The 21867-nt window shown below is 46.7% G+C and overlaps 1 protein-coding gene across 7 annotated transcripts in view; it reads left to right on the top strand.

The window, feature by feature from the left end:
• The window catches only part of SEMA5A (semaphorin 5A), a 465678-nt gene that overhangs the window by 54669 nt on the left and 389142 nt on the right, over positions 1–21867 (top strand). For all 7 annotated transcript variants that reach the window (XR_006817661.1, XM_045998962.1, XM_045998963.1 and 4 more), the window contains one exon: positions 3770–3852. The gene's annotated coding sequence lies outside the window, so the exon portion shown is untranslated. The remainder of the gene's footprint in view (positions 1–3769; positions 3853–21867) is intronic.

A 21867-nucleotide genomic window follows, 5' to 3' on the forward strand; every position in this document is an offset into this window, starting at 1 on the left:
GCTCGATCCCAGGACCCTGGGATCATGACCTGAAACGAAGGCAGACACTTAACTGACTGAGCCACCCAGGCGCCCCTATAGACTTTATTTTTTAGGTTCACGGCCAAATTGTGCACAAAGTCCAGGGTTTTGATATGCCCTTTGGCCCCCTCCTGTGTACCCACAGGCTCCCCTGCCGTCAACATCCCACACGGGAGGGATACATTCAGTACAACCGATGAACCTCCTTTGATGTATCATTAACACCGAAAGTCCGAAAAGTCCATAGTGTACATTATGGCTCACTGTCGGTATTGTACATTGTCTAGGTTTTGACAAATGTATAATGATGTGTCTTGTCATTGTAGCATCATACAGAATTATTTCCCTGCCCGACAAAATCCTATTTGTTCTTCCCTACGCCCTTATCCGTGGCAAGCACTAATCTTCTTATCATCTCCATAGTTGCGTCATTTCCATTTGTCATCTACTGTAGTTGGAATCATGCCGTATGCAGCCTTTGAAGATTGGGTTCTTGTATTAAGTAACATGCGTTTAGGTTTCCTTTGAGTCTCTGGGGCTTGACAGCTCGTTTTCATTTTGTCTGGTTGGATCACAGTTTATTTACCCATTCACCTGCTGGGGGACATCCTTGTTACCCCGATGTTTTGGATATGAATGACATAATGCCTTTAAGTGAGACTGTGGAGTTGCTCGTGGCCCAGTCTTTTTGACTGTTGTCCCCTGCTCCCAATCTCTTTTTTTTTTTTTTTAAAGATTTTATTTATTTATTTGACAGAGAGAGATCACAAGTAGACAGGCAGGCAGAGAGAGAGAGAGAGAGAGAGGGAAGCAGGCTCGCTGCTGAGCAGAGAGCCCGATGCGGGACTCGATTCCAGGACCCTGAGATCATGACCTGAGCCGAAGGCAGCAGCTTAACCCACTGAGCCACCCAGGCGCCCCGACATAATGCCTTTAGAGGATGTCTCTCTTACGCTGTTCTCTATTCTAAATAAAGATTTCTCTAAAAACGAAAACCAAGTGGGATTAGGTTGTTGCAGACACCAAGGAGACGGTGAGAAGAGCTTGAATGTTGGGGCGGTCATGGGCATTGGGCGATCCGTTGTTGTTTCCATGTGTTAGCTTCTTCCCCAGCTTGAAGCCCAGTCTCCCCATTCACGCAGTTAACGAGGTCTCCTTCAGGATCGCCCGAGAGTCCAGCAGAGTCGTGATTAGACAGACCCTCTGATGTTATGCAGATGTGCTTTTGAATCCCTGTGTCAGCGTTTACCATTTGTGTGAAGTTAAGCATATTTCTTAACCATCCTGAGCCTCAACTTTCTCTTCTAGAAAAGGTGTCCGTAAGTCTTTACTGGTAATGGGCACACAAAGCTTTGCATAGAAAAAGTGGTCAGCAGGCGATTACTTTTCTCCGTTGGACTTGTTACTTTCCAATTTATTATGACATTTACTTATTATCTTGTTCATTTTTTCCCCTTACAAATATATGAGCTCCATGTGAGAAGATATATTTATCTGACTTATTACTGATGGGTCTTCAGTGTCTTAAAAAGTGTGTGATACACTTAATAAAAAGCTGTTGAATGAATGGACGAACTTTCCAAATGAAATGTTCGACTTCATAGAAGCTGTGTGTGCCCTCTTTCTGTGTTCCAAGAACACTGGCCACAGATTTGCCAATGAAAAGCATATTAGCCAGTGATGTTTTTCCATGAGTCAAGGACCACTATTAGCAAATCAATTAATTTTACTGGGGTTCCTTCTCTCAATAAATGCATGGAATTAGGATCTCTACTCATGAGTGTAGTGCTGTCAAATTTACCCATAAGAAATCAGGGCACGGTGCCCTTTTCTGATGCGTGAAATGGCTGTGGGAATAAATTTTTTTTCTCTTTTTTTTATTATTTTTTTGTTTATCTTTTTAGTATTTTAACATTATTTTTGTAGTGGCAATTTATTTATTTATTTTTATTTTATTTTTTAAAAAGATTTTATTTATTTATTTGACAGACAGAGACCAGGAGCAGGCAGAGAGGCAGGCAGAGAGACAGGAAGGGAAGCAGGCTCCCTGCTGAGCAGAGAGTCCTATGCGGGGCTTGATCCCAGGACTCTGGGATCACGATCCGAGCCAAAGGCAGAGGCTTTAACCCACTGAGCCACCCAGGTGCCCTGGAGTGGCAATTTAAAGGTGATCTGATTAAAATAAAACATTAAAATCGATGGTAGAAATCTGAATCTGGGGGTGCATGGGGTGACTCAGTCCTCAAGTGTCCGAATCTTGGTGTCAGCTCAGGTCGTGATCTCAGGATCATGAGCTTGAGTCCTCCACTGGGCTCCTCGCTGAGTGAGGAGTCTGCTCGAGATTCTCTCCATCCCTCTATTTTTGCCTCTCCCCTCCCTCCTTCCTTCTCCTTCTAAAAAAAAAAGAGACCCGAGCCTGACTTTAATCAGAGAATTTGACAATGCTTATTGTCTGTTCATAAATTTTTACTTTTTTTTAAATAGTTACCTGCATTTGCATCTGTTCACAACTTTGAATTTACGTACAGTCTAGGTAGATAAATATAATAAAAGAACTTCAAAGGCCCTATTGTAGGTGAAGTGACTGCTCGTTTCGGAGCGCTGTGATGGGCTTCTCAGGTGGGGGAAACTGAGGCAAAGGGGTGCGTGATACAGGCACAGCCCCTTCTGACCGAAGCCGAACGGGAGTGTGTTACGAGCCAAGTGCTGGTCACCCCTAAGGAGGACAGCCTGTCACTTGTCGCTCGTTTGGGACAGAAGACTCCCAAGTTTCTCTCTGGTTGACCTGCCCCTGGGATCTGACAGCGCTGAGTCCAGGCTGCTCCAAGGGCCTCAAAGGAGGGGATGGAGCTTCTGCTGCACTCTCTGTGTTTATCTGGAAGGGGACAGAGGGACAGACAGGCAGAAAGGGCAGCAGGAGCTTCGGGGACAGACTGATGGCCGCTTCTCACCGGTTCTGAGAAAGAAGCTGGAAAACGTCCGAGTGAAGCCTTGGGTGACATGGGAGGTGATCGTCAAGGACGCTGTCCCCCGGGTGGCCCCCGCAGTCCTGTGCAGTGTGTGCAGGTCCTCCCTGGGGAGCCGCAGGCCCTGGGGGGGGGGCAGTGGTGGGGTCGGGTGTCAGCATCGGTCCCCGCGCGCGGGTTATTTTGGGAGCCCCGTGTTAGGCTCTACGCCAGCCCGTGTGAGCACAGGCTGAATCAGGCACGCAGTTTCTGACGCATTAGCCGTCTGTCTGAGTGCGGGCTTTCGAGATAAGCTACTGAGACTCAAGGCCTGATTTTACTGTAAAATTATTTTAGCGGCATATCCCCCCCGCCCAATTCAGAAATTAATGATGGATCCCATGAAAGAAGAAAAGTGTCTGCTTTCCTATCTGACTCGTTGCTAAAAATTTGAGGTATAGTGTCCAAGAGCTGCGCTGTTAAGGATGGTGTCGTGCCAGACAAATCCTGTGTTAGTTTAAGTAAGCTGTGTTCTGCTTGTCTGGTTTCTCTTCTCTGCTCTGGGGGACCTTGAAGGAATTCAAACTGGGCCTTTCTGGATGTCCTTTTTTTTAGCAAGTGAGCAGAAGACATTTGACAATCCTATCTGTTAAGGACCTTTGTTTGGAAGACATGTGCGCACACGTTTTACATATGTTGGATGATTCTATGGATCCAATCTCACCGAGGTGCTCAGTTTGTTTGGAGAGCAAATGAGAACCATTCCCTTCTTTAATGATAAATTCCTCATCTTTCTCTTTCAGAGAGACTGTGCTGAATGGCTTCCTTGTGTAGCTCGTCCGCGATCACGGAGCGAGAAGGAGAGTGCCAGTGACACCCCGGGAAGGTAAGGGGGTGTCAGCCGACGTTCACCATGACCGAGCTAAAAATTGGACGTCTGGAGTGGTGCTTAAAGGCACTGGACTTAAAGCAAATAATCGCTCGGGTAGCCTATTAGATAGACATTTGTGCTTTGAATCGTAATGGGTGATAATGTTAGAAATGACGTCTGCATCCATCCGAGGGACGGGATTGGAACAGCCCTTCCCATCGGGAGCTGCTCCTGCCCTCCTCCAGGCTTTTCCTTCAAGGGCCCTTTCTGTTCTTAAGTGTTCAATACCGACTTCACTTTTCTGTTCTGTTTGAATTGTTTTCAACATATTATCTGAAGAGTGGTTTTCCTCAAAATTTCTGATACTCCAATTAGGTGGTGGATCAGACATACTCGCAGTGTAATCTCCAGAATCCGGCACGTTCCATCCAGTGGGGGCAAAATGCATTCAGCTCAGCGCCTGCAGCCCCTGGCTGTCTTCCCCGTGGCGGCTTCTCCACTCCCTACCATCTCACCTGACATACGGCCTGTCTCGAGACCTACGAGGGCCAGCGCAGACATACGTTTTGTGAAAGGCTGGGGGTTGTGTTCCTTTGTGCACAGTTTTAGTTACAGTTAAAGAAACACTTGTATCCTGAGCTGAGCCTAGCACCTGCCATTTTATAAGATCTCTGGACAAGTTTTATGGAAAAAACGAACATTTGGGGTTTTTTCCCAACCATATCCCTTTGAACTACGGGAAGCCTGTTTTGTGCAGGTCCCGCCTTTCGATGGTCATGCTGCAACGCTATCAGCTAGAAATGCCTGGCGGCGCCCACCTGGGCCCCCTGAGCTTCCTACAGACATGTCCCCTTTCCAGACCAAGACCGGACTGGCCCTTGTGGCTCTGATCATGGTTGCAAACTGCCCTTCAGCAACAACCACCAGGAAACTTCGAAAAAAAAATAAAGGTTGATTTCTCACAAGGGGAAATTACACAACACCCCGGGGTCATGTGGCAAGGTCATGGGTAGACAAAGAGCATGTGGGCCTGGGGGTCCCGCTTTTACTGGGGTTGAGGGTGGATGCCTAAGGTCACAGGGGCTCCCTTTTTATTGGTGGCTTTGAAGTTTAAGGGCAGGAATTAAAAATGGGCGAAGGGAAATGAAGAGTGGCCCGAATTGTGATCGAAATCCACCCAGATCTCTGAAACAAAGGACCCTCTGTGGGGGGAGGTGGCCTGAGTCTTGGTCCACTTGTGTGGCTGGTAGTGTCTTTGTTCGAGATTGTTCTCTTAGAGGTGGATACCTGGGCGCTCAGATCTCACTGTCAGGGCTTACACTGCAAACCCATTGTTGTTCGCTTAATTGTGCATGCAAATCTGGTGTTTTCTAGTTGGGGCGAAGCTGCTGAAGGACAGACAAGTCTGTGGATTCATGTCTGTATGTGTCACCTGCCTGTCTGGGCCTCAGGAAAGCCCGCGGGAAGATGGTGTGTAAGCCCTGGCTGAGATTTCAGGTTGTTCAGAGTGGGCTGATCACCATGAAGGCGTTAAGTGGTTTCTCTCTGGAGCTAAATGAAAAACAAATAACAACCAAAACACCAACCAGTGAACATTTCTAAAGATGCCTTTTGCAAACAAGTCTGTGTAATTTGCAAACAAGTTAAAATGCAAAAGAGCACAAGAGGATAGTTCATACTAAAATTTGTCCAATTGGGGGCGCCTGGGTGGCTCAGTGGATTAAGCCGCTGCCTTCGGCTCAGGTCATGATCTCAGGGTCCTGGGATCGAGCCCCGCATCGGGCTCTCTGCTCCGCAGGGAGCCTGCTTCCTCCTCTCTCTCTCTGCCTGCCTCTCTTTCTGTGATCTCTCTCTCTCTCTCTCTGTCAAATAAATAAATAAATAAATAAATAAATCTTTAAAAAAAAATAAATAAAATTTGTCCAATTGGGAAGGAATGCCACAGATTTCTAACAGTTATCTTTTGCACAATTTTTGTAAAAGATTTTTTTATTCATTTGACAGACAGAGATCACACGTAGGCAGAGAGGCGGGCAGAGAGAGAGGAGGAAGCAGGCTCCCTGCTGAGCAGAGAGCCCAACGCGGGCTCGATCCCAGAATCCTGGGACCATGACCCGAGCCGAAGACAGAGGCTTTTACCCACTGAGCTACACAGGCGCCCATTCTTTTGCACATTTTTTTAAACAGATGGTGGATTTCAAATAGACCTAAATATCTTTTTGTTTGCAGAAAAGTCCCCCAAATGGGCAAATTTTATTCCAGGACATAACAAGTAAATATTGTAAATAAACACTTGTGATCAGGAGACAAGCACCATGATAGAGAGCATAGACCAGGGCACTTTAGGAACTGATCTGACTTGACATCAAACGCAGGTGTGTACATCTGCCCCACATGGATGATGGCATTCACAGACGCAGGGTTGAGATGAGTCACTGATTTTCCTGACCCGAGGGCGGTGATGAATAATGTTGCAGACAAAGAGCAGAATGCAGTCATAGTACAGTACGATAGGCCAAAATGGGCTTTCACAACAAAGTCACCCAGGAAAGGCAGTGTGTTTTGCATCTGAGTCATTGTATAAATGTCATTTACATAGCATGCAAGATACAAAATTCCCGCCATCTGTGAGTGTGGTTGTTCCAATTTCACCTCAGTCCTCGTGCAGAAGGAGACACCCATGGCGACAGGACTTGTCTGTCCAAGGGAGCACAGGGGAGCAGGTGATTCAAGCCACGGTGGGGCTTAACCAGCCTCGCAGGCGAGCGTTTGGTGGAGTATTTCCGAATTACCCCGTGAGCGAAACGTGGGAGGTAGCCCGTTTCCTCGCCCTGAATATGGGAAAAAGAAAAGGAGGCTGTCTGTCCCAGTGATGTCCCAGTGGTATCTGTCCCAAAGACGGACTGGACGTGTTATGCTGTGCAGTTGGATGAAGAAGAAGATAAAATACGAAAATACAAAATCAGGGGCACCTGGGTGGCTCAGTGGGTTAAGCCAATGCCTTAGGCTCAGGTCAATGATCTCGGGGTCCTGGGATCGAGCCTCATGTCAGGCTCTCTGCTCAGCGGGGAGCCTGCTTCCTCCCTCTCTCTCTGCCTGCCTCTGTGCCTCTTTGTGATCTCTGTCTGCCAAATAAATAAATAAAATCTTAAAAAAAAAAGAAAATACAACATCTATCCATGTTTTTGGCCCCTAAACACAAGTTAATCAGTTCCAAGTATCAGAAGAAATAAGAATTTCGTCAGGTTGTCACGTTACACAATCAGTATGTAAGAGTCAACAGTTCTCTGTTTACCAGCAAAAACTGGTTGGTATGTGCAGTGTAACGATTCTGTTCCTGATGCAGCAAGAATACAAACATCGAAGCTTAATGTAGGAGCCGCGTAGCTCTGTGCTGCGTCTGCATCTTGCTGTTGGTTTACCTGGGGTTCTTGGTCCTTAGATGGCCTTAGAGAGGTTGCCCTCTCTCTCTCTCTCCCTCTCCCCCCACGAGGGACTCGATCCCAGGACCCTGGGATCATGACCTGAGCCGAAGGCAGACACTTAACCCACAGAGCCCCCCAGGCGTCCAGGCGCCTCAGAACTGTAGCCGCTTACCTGTGCCTGTACTCTGGCTTTTTCGTGGCTGGAGTTCAGTGACTGAAGCAGGTGGAGTGGGCGCACGGCGGGGCCTCTTCAGGTGCCTCCTGGGTGTTAGCAGTCCTTCAGGGCCCCCTCTGGCTTTTTCTGCCCCCGTGCTTACGCTGGTGGTGCCCTCTGGGGGAAGGTGCTCCGGGCTGCTTGACCCAGGATGGGGGCAGCAGGCACCCTTGTTTAGTGGTTCTGGACAGGGCTCCCCAGGTAATCCCCATGGATTTTACTTTTCTTTCTCATTGCATTGTTGCTTCTGAACTTGGAGCAGCTCTAAAGGCACTGCGATGTTTCCCCGCAATCTTTTTCGTTTGTATATCAAGCTGTGTAGATGAGCAGATTTCCTTCCTGTCTTTCAAGGATTCCTCAGGATTTCTGGTCCACGTGGAAATTTCCCAGTGTCTTCCAGGACTTCCCTGAACACTTTCTTTTATTTTTTTTTAAAGATGTTATTTATTTATAAGTAAATAACAATAAGAGAGAGTTAGCTCAAGTGCAGGAGCAGAGGGAGGGGCAGAGGGAGAGGGAGAAGCAGGGTCCCTGCCCAGTAGGGAGCCCTTGGGATCATGACTTGAGCCCCCGAGGCAGATGCTTCACCAGCTGAGCCATCCAGATGCCCCATCGCTTTCTTTTAAATGCAACCATCCTTTGTCATATCAGCGTCCACAGATGGGAAGAGGAGCCAGGTTCATGTGCCCAGACGGCATCGTGGCCCCACCCTGGATCAGGACCCTGGATCATACAAGGGTTCACACAGCTTCCTCAGGGTAGAGTTGCCAGATAAAATACACAGGGCCCATTTGAATTTGAACTTCAGATAAACAGTGCATAATTGTGTCAGTATGAATCTGTCCTGTACTTACCCTGTTTGCCAGAAGTATCCACTGTTTATCTGAAATTTACATTTAACCTTAAAAGCTCTGTGCTGTTTATCTGCAATTCAAATTCAGTTGCACATCCTGTGTTTTTCTTTGCTAAATCTGGCAACCCTACCCCTGGTGTCTGGTGGACAGAAACCATACTGCCTCAGGAGATGCATGCGTGATGGAGGGTGGGGGGCAGAGGAGAGGAAGACCTGCGCTCTAGGGACCCTGCAGCATGGGCTCCCCAGAGCCCCAATACTGCCAGTGCATTAGGTAATTAGCCACCTCGGGAGCTGGGTCCAGTGAAATGGTAGTTGAACTGAAATCAACATTCCGTGGTATCCATCAGGTGCTTTCTTCATGCCAACTTCCTAATTGTCCTCGTTCTTTCAGGCTGCTGTAACAAAACACCATACCATGCTCACTGGCTTATAAACAACAGAAATTGCTCACAGTTCTAGAGCCTGGGAAGTCCAGGATTAAGGTGCTGGCAGATTTGGTGTCCGGGAAAAGCCTAGTTATGGAACCAGACAGAACGGTGCAGTTCCCACAAATGGCAGAGAGAGGCTGAGCAATCACATAAGAACCTTTTCTGTATGGCCTAATCCCACTCCTGAGGGTGCTCCTGTCCAAAGGCCCTACCTCTCAACACCATCATGCTGGGGTTTAGGCTCCAAAAAATGAATCTGATGAGGAGAGGACACAAACATTTAGACCAGAGCAATAATTAAGTATATGAATGATCCAAAGAATACATAACTGTGAATAAATGAACTTCTAGCAAGAAATATACCAATATATAAAAATCAGTGTGATCATTTCAAAAGGGATGCCATAAAGTCTACTGATGTGTTTCTAGTCCTTTGCTTGAGATGTAAAATAATTCTCCCGCGGTATTATTAAAGCGTGCCCTTTAATGACAGTTCTTCCAGTGGTTTGGTTTAGTATCATTAACTTCAAAGACAGTGGATGTTGACTGTGTCAGCCGACCATTTGCTTACAACCTCCTGATGCTACGCTTAGAAGCAGTGTGTTATTAACACCGAGATCACGTAAAGAATTTTTTATATTTTCCTGACTGTGGGAGGCCAGTGAAATGATATTAAGGGATAATTATTGTTGACATATTTGCCAAGTAATTATAAAAACCACAAACATGGCTTTCCGTTTTATTGAGCAGAGGAGCGTGGAGCACATGCTTTGCCTTAATCTTTGGGAGAAAGTTGCTTACAAAATTGCCTGCATTTGATGGTTTCAAGTTGCAAATCTGTTTCTTTTTCCTTCCACAAAACTGTGAATAGCCACCGCTTCCCATTTTCAGTTGTTCAGTGGAACCGGTTCTTTCTCTCCTTTCCTTATGATTCTCAGGTGCCAGAATTTGGGTTCGGTCCTTCCCGGCCCCCCCGCCTCGCAGAGAATGATTTTGTGAATAAATGAATCGGCGCCCAGGGGCTGTCACGTGTCGAGTCCTGTTACTTCCTATCTGTTCCTGCTCATGCTGGCAGTGCGGTCTGTGTCAACAGAAAGCCATAATTGCCCTTGACATTATCTGTATCTTTAATAGGTTTTTATTCTTGGTCTGATTGCTCCACAGCTGCTTTTTTCCCTCTCCCAAGTCTTTGAATATTTATTTATTTTTTTAACTGCACTCATTTTGTAACTGAAGCTTTGTAGTCATTGGGTCTGCTTTGCTTTTCTCTTCTGAACCTTTTGATACAGAAGAATGTAATTTAAGGGCGTGGTTAGTGCACGCCAGGGTAAGGGGACACCAGGACGTAAAGAGAAATGACGCTGCAATTCTTACTGCAGCAATTCCGGCTACCTTTATGTGAGTGGTTACTAATTTACTCACCTGTGTAAATTATCATACCCTTTTTGTCCTGGGGGACTTGTTTTTGATACATACTATTACGTCTGTAAGGATACTCTATACTTTGGTATTCAGGGCTTTGTTCAGTCTTTTGTTATGGATGGTATTTGGCGGTGATTTCATTCATTTATTTCTTCCTGTTGGCTCTGTCATTGGGCAAGTCACTCCTTTGAACATGTCTGGAAACCAGGGCCTGGGTTTCCAGGTAGTTATGAAGATAAGAGTCGGGACCTTTGCCTTCCTGAGAAGTTGAGAGAAGAGTGTGAGAGATATGGAGTGGGGAGGACAAGAAGGGGGGAGCCAGGAGGGAGACCAGAATTGGGGAGAAGGACAGGAGAGAGAAAGGGAGGGTGGAGGCAGAGGTGGAGGGAGGCCGAGGAGTCTCGAAGGAGAAGGTGTACTGCCTTTGTCAATAAAGGCCATTATCTGAAGTGCTTCTGACTCCCAGATAGTGGCATAATAATTTCATGCAATATTTAACCACAATAGGGTCACAACAGGAAAAATGACAAACGGTCCTTTGAAGTTGGGATTTAAGTTAATATGTGCTCTACATGAACTTTTCAATTCCTAAGTATTTTATAAAGGCAGATGGAGATAGATAAAGGAAAGAGGCTCCCTTGAATTTCCTAGAATAAATGATTACTAGAGACCCCCGTGCTGAAGCCCAGATGAAGCCCCTTGCAGAGCAAAACCCCAAACAAGGGCAATGGGCCTCAGGGCCCCGCCAGTGTCGTGCACCTCTTCCCACCTCCGTTCAGGGACATCTTCTGGTAGCACGGAATTAGGCTCTCCGGAAATCCGGTTATGAGACATGGACCAGCACACACTGGACACCCCGTGTGCTTCCAGTGGCCCATATCCATGTCGCTTGTCAATGGATGCCCACGACGGGCCGTTTTTCCTCTCACCTCCCTCTCATCCAGAATGCCCCCCTCTGGGGATGCCCACTTCAGGTCGTGTCTTGTGCTTTTGACTGCTCTTCCTTTCCTCAATCACAGTTTACTTGCTCTGAGTTCTGTTCTTGTGAGCCGTTTGTCTGCCTTACTCTAGGATATTAGAAGGATATTCTTCCCAGGTGCCACATGTGAAAAGATGGCAAGATGGTCTGGACCTTCTGGAGTCTGGGGTCTGTCCATGATCATGGTGGGGGGAATGTGAAGCTGTGTTCAGCCTCAGGTCACAGGCCTTGACCTCTCTACCTGCATGTGTGTGCCGCTGGCCTTGGCGATCACAACCATAGCACATTCAAGGATCAGAGAAAAACACGTTTGGGTGGACAAAGGAAATTTTGGGGGTCAGTGAAATTTCATGAGGAGCAGAGACTGTTTTGTTTACAGAACCATCGGTTCAATTTCGGTGAAACAGAATGGTTTGGAGATGTGATTTCCATTTTGTGCCTTCAACAGGGCCATTTGATTGACCCTCGTCCCCAGGGAGGCTGAAAAATAGATGTTGTCTATGCATTAGGATCCTGACTCGGGTGTGGGGCAGTGGGGGCTGTGCAGGGCTGTGCTCTTTGTTTAGATGGGAGGACGAGTCAGTAGAAAAAGTCACCTCCTCATTGGAGCCTTGTCTGTGGCCTTTCGGTGAGCCAGACCCTGATCTCTGTGGACATCCGGCCTTCTGGAAACTCAGAGCCTGCAGGCACCTCTGTTATGATTCAATCTGGTCTCTAAACAAATGAGTGGAACCAAAAGAAAGGTCAGGGAGAGAGAGAAAGGGAAGAAGAAGTGAAATATACACTACACATGGAAATACTCTGGTTGTAACTGACTTAAAAAAAAAAAAGAAAGTCTCTAACAGTTTGAGCAGAAATCTGTGTGCAAAGCGTACACAGAAATCATCTGGCATGTATTATACCAGATGTATATCTCATATGGCATTTTTCAGCCTCTCAGTGGTTAGGATGGTTCATCTCCACACAGTAATGAACTGTGCCTGCGCCCGGGTCAGCGGGTCTAAATTTTACCCGGTGCTATTTTTTCTGTCTTGCTCTGGATTGAGGATGGAAGGCTAGGAAGGAGCGGAGGGCTGACGCACCAGACACCCTTGCCACTGGACTTTCTGTTTCATGGGAGGGGGTCGTTAAGGTATCGCTGTGCCCTGCTTGTGAGCTGGTTTCCCCTCCTCCGAAGGCTGGAGGACCACTTGAGCCTCACACCTTGCAACTCAAAGCAATAGGAACAGATTTGCGATGTACAATTTCCCTGATTAATTGAAGAATACACATGGCTTATTCATACTCACAGAAGCGGGGTTGCCACCAAAACCAAATCTAATTGGCTAAATAAATAACCCTAAGATTTTATTGCCTGCAGCCTTTCCTTTATTGAATTATTAATGCTGGGTCCCCCTCCAGATCAGCAGCAGCTAATGACGGATTTGCCCAGGCAGTTAATATTCTCCAAGCCCTTGTAAATAGCTCTGATGACTTATTTTGCGAACTTCTAGCTTATATCAGTGGCTCAGCTTTCAAAAAGAGCTTTAGAATAGGGAGCATAAGTAAAAAAAAAAAAAGAAAAAAGAAAGAAAAAAAAAGAATAGGGATCATAGTAAAAATTAAGCAATATTCAGCATTGTATTTTTTTTTTTTAATAAGCAAATATATCTGGTTGTTTTCCCATAGTCCACACCCGGGGTTCTGAACGGGGGGGGGGGGGGGGTGTGACTCCTTTTGTAACGTCGGATACAGCTGTAGTTGTCGCAGCTTGCCGGGACGGCGTGTGCTCGTGGTGTCCAGCGGTTAGAGGACAAAGGCGCTGCCGAACTGCGTGTAATGCACGGGACGGCCGCCCTGACACAGAGAATTCTCAAACTCCAGATGTGTGTAGCGCTATGGTGGGGAGCCCTTGGTTGAAACAGATTCTAAAAGAGAGAAGAAAAAAAGATCAATTCTTGAGAGCTTCCTGGTGGCCAGTTCAGGCATTCCTTCACTCCAGAGGTACTCTGGGAGCCCAGCGCTCCGGCAGCGCCATGTTGGCCCCCGGCGGGGTGGGCGGGGCGGGAGTGAGGCGCATGCGCATTGCGTTGCGTTGGCGGCGCCATCTTCTAGCGCCCTGGCCCTGCCCAGGGTGACGCCCCGGGGGGTGCCCCTCGAGATGAATAGATTATAGTCGCGCTTCCCAGTGGGGTCAGAGAGCAGATACTCCTTTCGTTCCGTGTTCTGGTGTGAAGTGAGAAATAAGGCTTGAAGAGGGATTTTGTGGCTTCCCGTGTTATGGCTTCCTATTGCCGGGAGTAAGCACTTGCACCTGCGCCGCGTGGGCGCGAAGGTGCGGAGCCTGGTGCTCCGGATCCCCGGATCCGTGCCGCATCGCTGCGGGGCCGGCGCCGTTACAGGTGATGCAGCTGGAGGCTCAGGAATGGGGGGCCCCGTGTCCTGCCCGCCCCGCGCCCCGGCAGCAGAGGCGTCCACTACCCCTTGAGCCTGCCCCGCTGCCTCTGCTCTGTGCCCCCGCCCCGCCCCTTGCCCCGCTGGGAGGAGAAGTGTGTTTTATAATGATGCTGGGCATTTTTATTTGGTCTTATTAAAGGTTACGGGGAAGAACAGTGGAGGGTGATGGCCGCTGAAATGGTAAACACGCATTACAGACCAGTACAGCATATTGTGCAGCCTGGGTCGAGGGTTGGGGATGAGCTCGGCCGGTTCAGCCGAAGAGGCGGAGCTCTGGGTGGTTTGGGCTGTGTGTGGCCTGGACACCGACTCCACGGACCGGGCTGGGCCCCTCCCGGCATCCCGCTCGGGTACTCAGCGTCCTGCTTGGCACAGATGCGTCCGAAGGTCTTCCTGACTTAGAAAAGCAGAAGGCAGCTAATGATATGAAAAACAATATGAATATCATGAGTTTAGCCTCACTCACGATTAAGGTAACTTTTTTTTTTTTAAAGATTTTATTTATTTATTTGACAGACAGAGATTACAAGCAGACAGAGAGGCAGGCAGAGAGAGAGAGAGAGAGGGAAGCAGGCTCCCTGCCGAGCAGAGAGCCTGATGCGGGACTCGATCTCAGGACCCCGAGATCATGACCTGAGCCGAAGGCAGTGGCTTAACCCACTGAGCCACCCAGGCGCCCCTGAAGGTAACTTTTTTGAAGATTGATTTATTTATTTGAGAGAGAGAGAGAGACTGCGCGATCATGAGCGGGAGGGGCAGAGGGAGAGAGAATCGCAGGCCGACTCCACGCCGAGCGCAGAGCCCCACACGGGGCCCAATCTCACGATCTGCAGCATCAGGATCTGAGCCAAATCCATGAGTCCGACGCTTAAGGACTATGCCGCCCAGGTACCCCCATCGTTAACGCAATTTAAACTGATTTTCACCTGTCACATTGGCAAAGATGTTTTAAAAAATAGATATCCCCAGTGTGTGCAAGGGTTTATCTGAATGTAACAGCCATTGGATGGCTTAAGTTAATCACTTAACCTGGTGACTCTTCTTCTAGGAATCGACCCTGTGTTTATGCCTACCTAATTGGGCAATGGTAGATGATGTCCATTGCTTTCTTTCTTTCTTTTTTAAAATATTTTATTTATTTGACAGAGAGAAATCACAAGTAGGCAGAGAGGCAGGCAGAGAGAGAGGAGGAAGCAGGATCCCCGCGGAGCAGAGAGCCCCATGCGGGGCTCGATCCCAGGACCCTGGGATCATGACCTGAGCGGAAGGCAGAGGCTTTAACCCACTGAACCACCCAGGAGCCCCCATTGCTTTCTTATTTTTAACAGTGGAAAAAATCTAAGTGTCCACAGGAAGGGATGTGGTTAAATAAAATGTGGAGTAGCACATGGCCTTTACAAATAAGGGAGCAGGGGTGCCTGGGTGGCTCAGTGGGTTAAGCCTCTGGTTTCGGCTCAGGTCATGATCTCAGGATCTTGGGATCGCGCCCCGCATCGGGCTCTCTGCTCAGCCGGGAGCCTGCTTCCCCCTCTCTCTGCCTGCCTCTGTGCCTATTTGTGATCTCTGTCTGTCAAATAAATAAAATTTTAAAAAATCTTAAAAATAAGGGAGTATATCTACGTTTGCAAACATGTGAACATATCTACAGTATATTGGGTGCATAGAGTGAGTTATGAAGCAGCATCTGTAGTCCTTTGGTGTGTGCATTTTTGGTCAAAAATGCATAGAAAAAAATCAAAGAATATATATCAACCTGTCCTCATCGGCTACCTCTGTAAAATGAATCGTATTAGGGGATGGAAGGAAAGTTTTTTTCACTTCCTATAATCCTATACTTTTAATCACAGCTACCATGTATTACTTTAAAATTAAAAAAAACACAACACTTCTAATTGAAAATATGTTAAGTGAGGTCCTCTTAATTGCCAGGCGCTTTGCAGGGCTCCGATGACATAAATATCAATGAGACATTTTTTCCTGCTATGGAGTAGCTTCCAGACAAACTAAAAACAAAATAAAACAATCCAGTAATTGTCAGATTAACCCCATTTTCTATTTTTTGTTCTTAGTCACTTTGTTGCTCAGGACAGGTTAGAATCTGAATAAAATCGTTTGCTACTGTGCAGGTGAATTATTTCTTGCATATTTCTAAAACAATTTTTGAGAATCATGAAATAGAAAAATGTGGTTTATTTTACTTTTTTCAAAGAAATGTTATTTTGAAAGCTGCGTTTTTCATCATAATGCATTGTGTGTGTGTGTGTGTCATGGTGTGAGATGTTTTCCTGGAGGACAGGTTCACAGGGAGTCTGCTATGAGACAGACACTGGGGATATCTTGGTGAGCGAGATGTGTGTGTCCCTTTCTTTTTTAAAGCGTAATTGGGGAAACGGGAAACAAATAAGGGAATGAAGCTTGAATATATCATTAATCTTGAGATAAGGGCTGTGGAGCCCATGTGTGCGGGGAAGATGGTGATGGGGCTCTCCCCAAGGTCCCCTCTGAGGAGGTGATGTTTCAAGTAACCGTGAAGAATGAGAAAGCACGAACCACACAAGAAGGAGGGAATGTTCCAGTATGTGAGAGCCCTGAGCAGGGAAAGCCTGGCCATGATTCCGAATTCAGTGGCCCTGGGAGAGCCGGCCAGAATGGAGCAGGAAGGAGGGCAGGCCCTTGTACCCTGAGGATACAAACGGCTCTGACTTAGAAGGTCGATCCCCGGGAACTTGGAGGTAGCAGATGAGTCGTTCCAAAGCGTCTTGCACATGGTGGGTATTCCTTTCCTGATTACTTAGTAAGTGGAGAATTCTTTTAAACACAGACGCTTTCAGATGAAATACCAGAATGTCCTTAAAAAAAAAAAAGTTAATGTGCTTCTCGGACTTGGCTAATACTCCCTCATCTGACTCCTGTTTCCTGGTGGGCAGGTCTGTCCTTGCCTTTGACTCATGTTTGCCACAGCCGGTGACCCCGTGGGTCTGGCTCCTGAACTTCTTTACGGGAGGACATTTTGGTTTAACCTTGCCGGTGGCCTCAGCCCTGCTGTATGCATCACCTTCTAGCTTGGCCTCAGCCTGATGGGCCGGAGCGGCCTAAATCCAGAATCTCTGACTTCGTACAAAGTCAGCTCTGTTCACAGCGTCTAATCTTCTGGGATTCAACCTCCAGGGGCCGGACTTTTCCCTGAACAGCGCTTCCTTCTCTCAACCACCACAGCTTTTTATTCACACCTGCTTTATCTCTCATGATTTTTCCAGTATTTAAATGTTTTGGCATATTATTATTTCTTGGAGGGCAGTTGTCTATGGCTATGTCGTGCGTGTTGCGTACTTAACAGTCGCCGTTTCACGTGGAAGGAGGGTGATGAATGTGCTTTTCACCAGTTCCTTTGGACTCTCTGGTGTCATTGATGGGCTTGTCACTCTGTCTTTTGATCATGGATCCCTGACTCTGCTGGTCTAGCTTCCAGCATCTGGACTCCTGCCCTCTATGTCTGACCTCCTGCTCTCAGGCCATGAGAACGTATCGCTTCTCCACTCCCTGGCTTTTGAGTCCCCGGGACTAGTGTGCGGATGTTCATGACCTCACTCCATGCTGGCTGGCCAGGCAGGGCTTTCTGTGGGTGCCCGGAGCCGGCCCATATATGCCATGCACACCATCTCCCTGGCTGGCGTTGTCCGCTCTCTCATGCTCTCCCCACACCTCTCCTGCCTTCTTCTCCCATCTTCTGTCTTCTTCTATGTTCTCCCTAGTTCATGTACTGCACCGTGGGTTTGGCCAAAATTTCAGGATCAAATTTTGATGCCCTGCCTGCTCCCTTTCTTGACCAACTACTTGATCTTGGGCAGTCTGGTCCACCAGAGTCTGTCCTTGGAGAGTCAGAACCCAGGACATGGCCCTCTCATGTTTTACTGGTTCTCACTGGGTCTACTGGTCCTTTAGTAGTTCTCATTCTGATTTCCACATTCAGCCAATAGGTTGTATTAATGAAAGCTGTGTAATTCAAGGGCAAAACTGTTACATACAAATAGTTTTTTTTTTTTTTTTTTAGGTTCAGTTTATTGTTATTTTAAATCATTCACGACTAGGTGACCTGGCAGTTCTTTCCCTGTTGACTTTTATCTACTTGTTAATTATGGAAATAGAAAGAAACTTAAAGAAGTGAACAGCAGATCAGCAGAAAGGACACGAATGAACGATGCTGTCTAAATAACATGAGTATTATGCAGTTGTCAAAAAATCTTGTGTTTCCCAGATTTCACTGTGTGTATGGACATGTGTCTTATCCAGTAAAAATCAGTTGTATAGAAGTTTGTGTATTATATATTATATATGTAACATATAATATATGATATATAATATATATATGCCAGAAAGAAATGGTGAAAGTGATAATGGTGATCATCTCTTGGTGATCAGATTATGAATGATTTTTTTTGTTTTTTTTTTTTATTTTTATACGTTTTCTGCAATGAGTGTGTGCAGATTGCCCAGTGAAGGTAAAAAGACCTGTGAAAACATTAAGCACATTCATGTAAGTGACCAAAAATTCTTGTGGATTATTGTGTATATCATTATCTTTATTCATTTATTTGCTTGTTTTGCTGCTTTCCCCTATCCCACCCTCAAGCCTCTCCTCCTCCTTTGGGGATCTGCTGTTTTAGTCAGTTCCTTTGGCTGTTGCCCCAGACTGTGCTAGCCATGATTTCTGGGCCTCTCCAACAATACAGGGAAAAATGCAGTACAGCTGTGGTAGATCTCACCTTCTTCCCTGAACGCAGGGCAGGAACTTTTCATTTCATGCCTTCTTTGCACAGCGCAGAATTGATTTCCAAAGCCACATAGTGCTATCTGGGGGTGCCGTAGGAGAACAAGAATGAAAACAAGCCTCTTCTGAAGCACTACAGGTTATCTTTTCTATGCTTAAAAGTGTCAAGAGGCAGATAGAAGAAAAACAAAAAGCAAAAAACACAACTGAACACTGCCAAGCTTTTAGAGAAAAAGCAGGAGGAAGATTTCCCAAGGGACAGATGCCTTTAGAAAGCATATGATGGGCTGTATGTACTTGGACAGAAAAAAAGCAATGAGTTGATAGCTTTTTTATTTTTTTAATTAAACATGGACAGCTCTGTTTTTAATTAATTTCAATATGGGTCTTATAGATCAAGGGCTTCTCATCATTTTACTAAGAGTAGCACATTGTTACTTTTTTCCTGCTTTTCTGCCTTCTTCCTTCAAGCAAAACTGGATGTAAAAATGTATCACAGAGCATTTAATTTTGAGTGACTGAGTTGCTTGTAACTATATCCTTCAGGTAAGTATTTAATGACTTTTTGCCAAAGCAATAGATCAGACTAACTGAGAAAATGGTTAATAGCAACAGTTATTCAATATTACACAATTACTAATAAAATTGAGTTATGGTTTGTGTTCTAGACATTTACAAAAATCTCTCTCTTGCTTATTATTCTCATTGACCCAAAGACCTGTTACTTTGTCAACCATCTTTTGGAATTTCGCAAAGTCACAGCTAGTTCTCAAGCGTTCCTGTTCTTACTTCGGGACTGAAGCATTGCCAGGCTTTCTGGGGGTTATGGACTTGGGTAGGGGGCACATTGTTCTCCCCCTCCCTCCCTTATTCACTGGGTGGTGCAGAGACTTGGGAGGTAGCTGTCTCACGCGGAGGGGGGGAAATGTGTCCCATCTCTGTGCGGCTTCCCCTTGGCCAGCTCCCCCCCTGCCCAGATGGGCAGTGCCGTGGGAAGCCCCACACATGCGGTCTTGTAGGAATCAAGAAATCAGCTTAGCTGCTTTCAGACCCCATCACTGGTCTGTCCGCAAGCACCCACATCACCCTTCCTATGGATTTAGGGGTGTGAACTGTGGATTTGGTGTAATTGGGTAAAACTAGGTAGAGTGACCCCAAATTGACATAATAGAAACATATTTGCGTGCATAAAAATTCATGGGTCAAACATACGTCCAGATGCTCCCAGAAAGCACTCCTATCCACCATGGAGAGATCACTCTTGTCATCTTCTTCGTACTTTTTTGTATTTCCCAAAATGTGTTACAGTAAATACATCTTCTGAAAAATACTGTAATTTATTTAAAGGAAGTTTTTTTTTAATATTTTATTTATTTATTTGACAGAGATCACAAGCAGGCAGAGAGGCAGGCAGAGAGAGAGAGGAGGAAGCAGGCTCCCCGCTGAGCAGAGAGCCTGATGTGGAGCTTGATCTCAGGACCCTGGGATCATGACCTGAGCCGAAGGCAGAGGCTTAACCCACTGAGCCACCCAGGCGCCCTTATTTAAAGGAAGATTTAAGGAATCCAAATGAATGTTTGGTACCCATAGCTGAACTTTCTAGGTTGCCATGGAAATGAGTAGAATGGAAGATAGGAGGCCTGAGGAAGTTGCCCCAACTCTGGATGAGTTTTTTTCCAAATCATAGTCTTGGTTTCGAGAGTGGAAAGGTCAGCCAGCATCTCAAGTCAGACGGTTCTAATTTGACAGAATTACTGTCATTTACTGTCATTAAAGCGACAGCAGAAAACAATGTCCACTCCTCTATTTTAAATAAAATCTAATCACAAGTTTCATTCTGAGTAATGAAAGACTCCTTACGGACCCTCCCTACGGTTTTAGTAACAGCATGAGTCCGCGGGGCGAGGCGCCGCCTGCTGCTCCCAATCTGGGCTAGGTGGTTCCAGAGACATGAGTAACCCTGAGCTTCCCATAGCCCCGAGCAAAACGTCTTACCTCGCTGCTGTCCATCAAACCGGTCTCATGATGCTTCTTTGCTTACCAGGGTGTTTTTAGGATTAGTTGGAATTTGTTAGCAAAAAGGCTTTGAAGTTTGAGTGTCCCAAATGGTGTTATTACTAACAAACGTGTAAAACCTTCCTCGGCACTGTTCTCCTATTTGTAGCATTTAGTAATTCCGCGCGAGGAACCAGCCCCCCGCGGGCCTGAAGCCAGACCCACGCTGAGGCGATCAGGCTCGGGCCTGCCCGGAGTGCACCGCCCACCTCGGCTGCCACCTCCAGGCACAGAGCCGCCGCTTACCTGCCGTGGCTTGACTCTGGCTTAGAGGCTTCTGGCGCTTGTTTACCAAATTCTGTCAAGGGGGAAAGCCACCCATGCTCCCAGCCCTCCATTCTGCACCAGGAAACAAACGTTTCCCCCATGTGCCCACTTTGCTAGCTGTGAATTGTGCAGAAATTGCATGGCCAAGCAAAGAGCTGGGGGCATTGCTCAGGTGGGGCCCTAAAGCTCCCACCCGTGGAAGTGGAAAGTACCCAGAGTCAGCATCTGGGAACAGGTAAATGCTCACAGGGTCTCAGAACAGTTCTTGCCGCTCACTTCCCTGTTCTGGCCTCTGGGGCCTCTTGGATATGTGCCTCAGGAGATGCAGGGTCTGGAGCTTTGCATCTGCAGACGAGAGGGATAGGGACTGTGGCCGGGATAGGGGCTGTGGCCGATGAGGATGCCTTTGCCCGCTTTCTTCTCTTTGGTGCTCCCTAAGGATAATGAAACTATCGCTGGCAGTGTCTGCCAAACCTCCTTCTCCTTTCCCCTCGCATCTGCCCACTTGTGTGATAAATCCGAGACACACTGATCTGAAAACACGGTCTCCCTCTTGGCAGTGACTTTGAGGAGTATTTTAGAAATGCTTGTTGGGGGTGGATGCCAATTATTTAATGCTGAGTGGGAAGAGGAGGAATGAGAAGAATCAGCCAACTACCCAGGTGAGACCAATCCCAGATCGTTAACTCTGAAATATTTATGATAAACATTGAAAATAAGCACTTTGTCCTAACGTAAGAGCAGATTGTATTCATTTAATGACTCTTTGGTAATTGGATTTCCTTATCTTTCTCTACAAATACGTTTACCTACTTTCCTGAACTAGAAGCCTCAGAATTGCTCTAAATGCCACCCGTTCTTTCACTCCCCTTCTCTGATAGTTGGCTGCCAAATTCTCTTGTAAATACCCCAGCTCCCAGATATTCAGGGCCTTCTTTTTCATGCTCTTTAACCACATTGATAAGCCTGAGGCAAAGTTCCTTCACTGTCCTCGAGGCTGCTCTCACTCCTACTGGGTTAATATCTCTGTCTCCAAACCTGGTAACCTGGTAACCAGGTTAAATTTAGTCTGTACCCAGCCACTCAGATCCCAAGCTCTCAGACCTCACTGGTTTCCCATCGCCCTCGAGAGAAAGTAACAGACTTTCCTTATATGCAAGTGCTTTCGAGAATGTCAAGG

This window comes from Meles meles, chromosome 3 (genome assembly GCF_922984935.1).
Source record: "Meles meles chromosome 3, mMelMel3.1 paternal haplotype, whole genome shotgun sequence".
Classification (NCBI taxonomy): Eukaryota; Metazoa; Chordata; class Mammalia; order Carnivora; family Mustelidae; genus Meles; species Meles meles.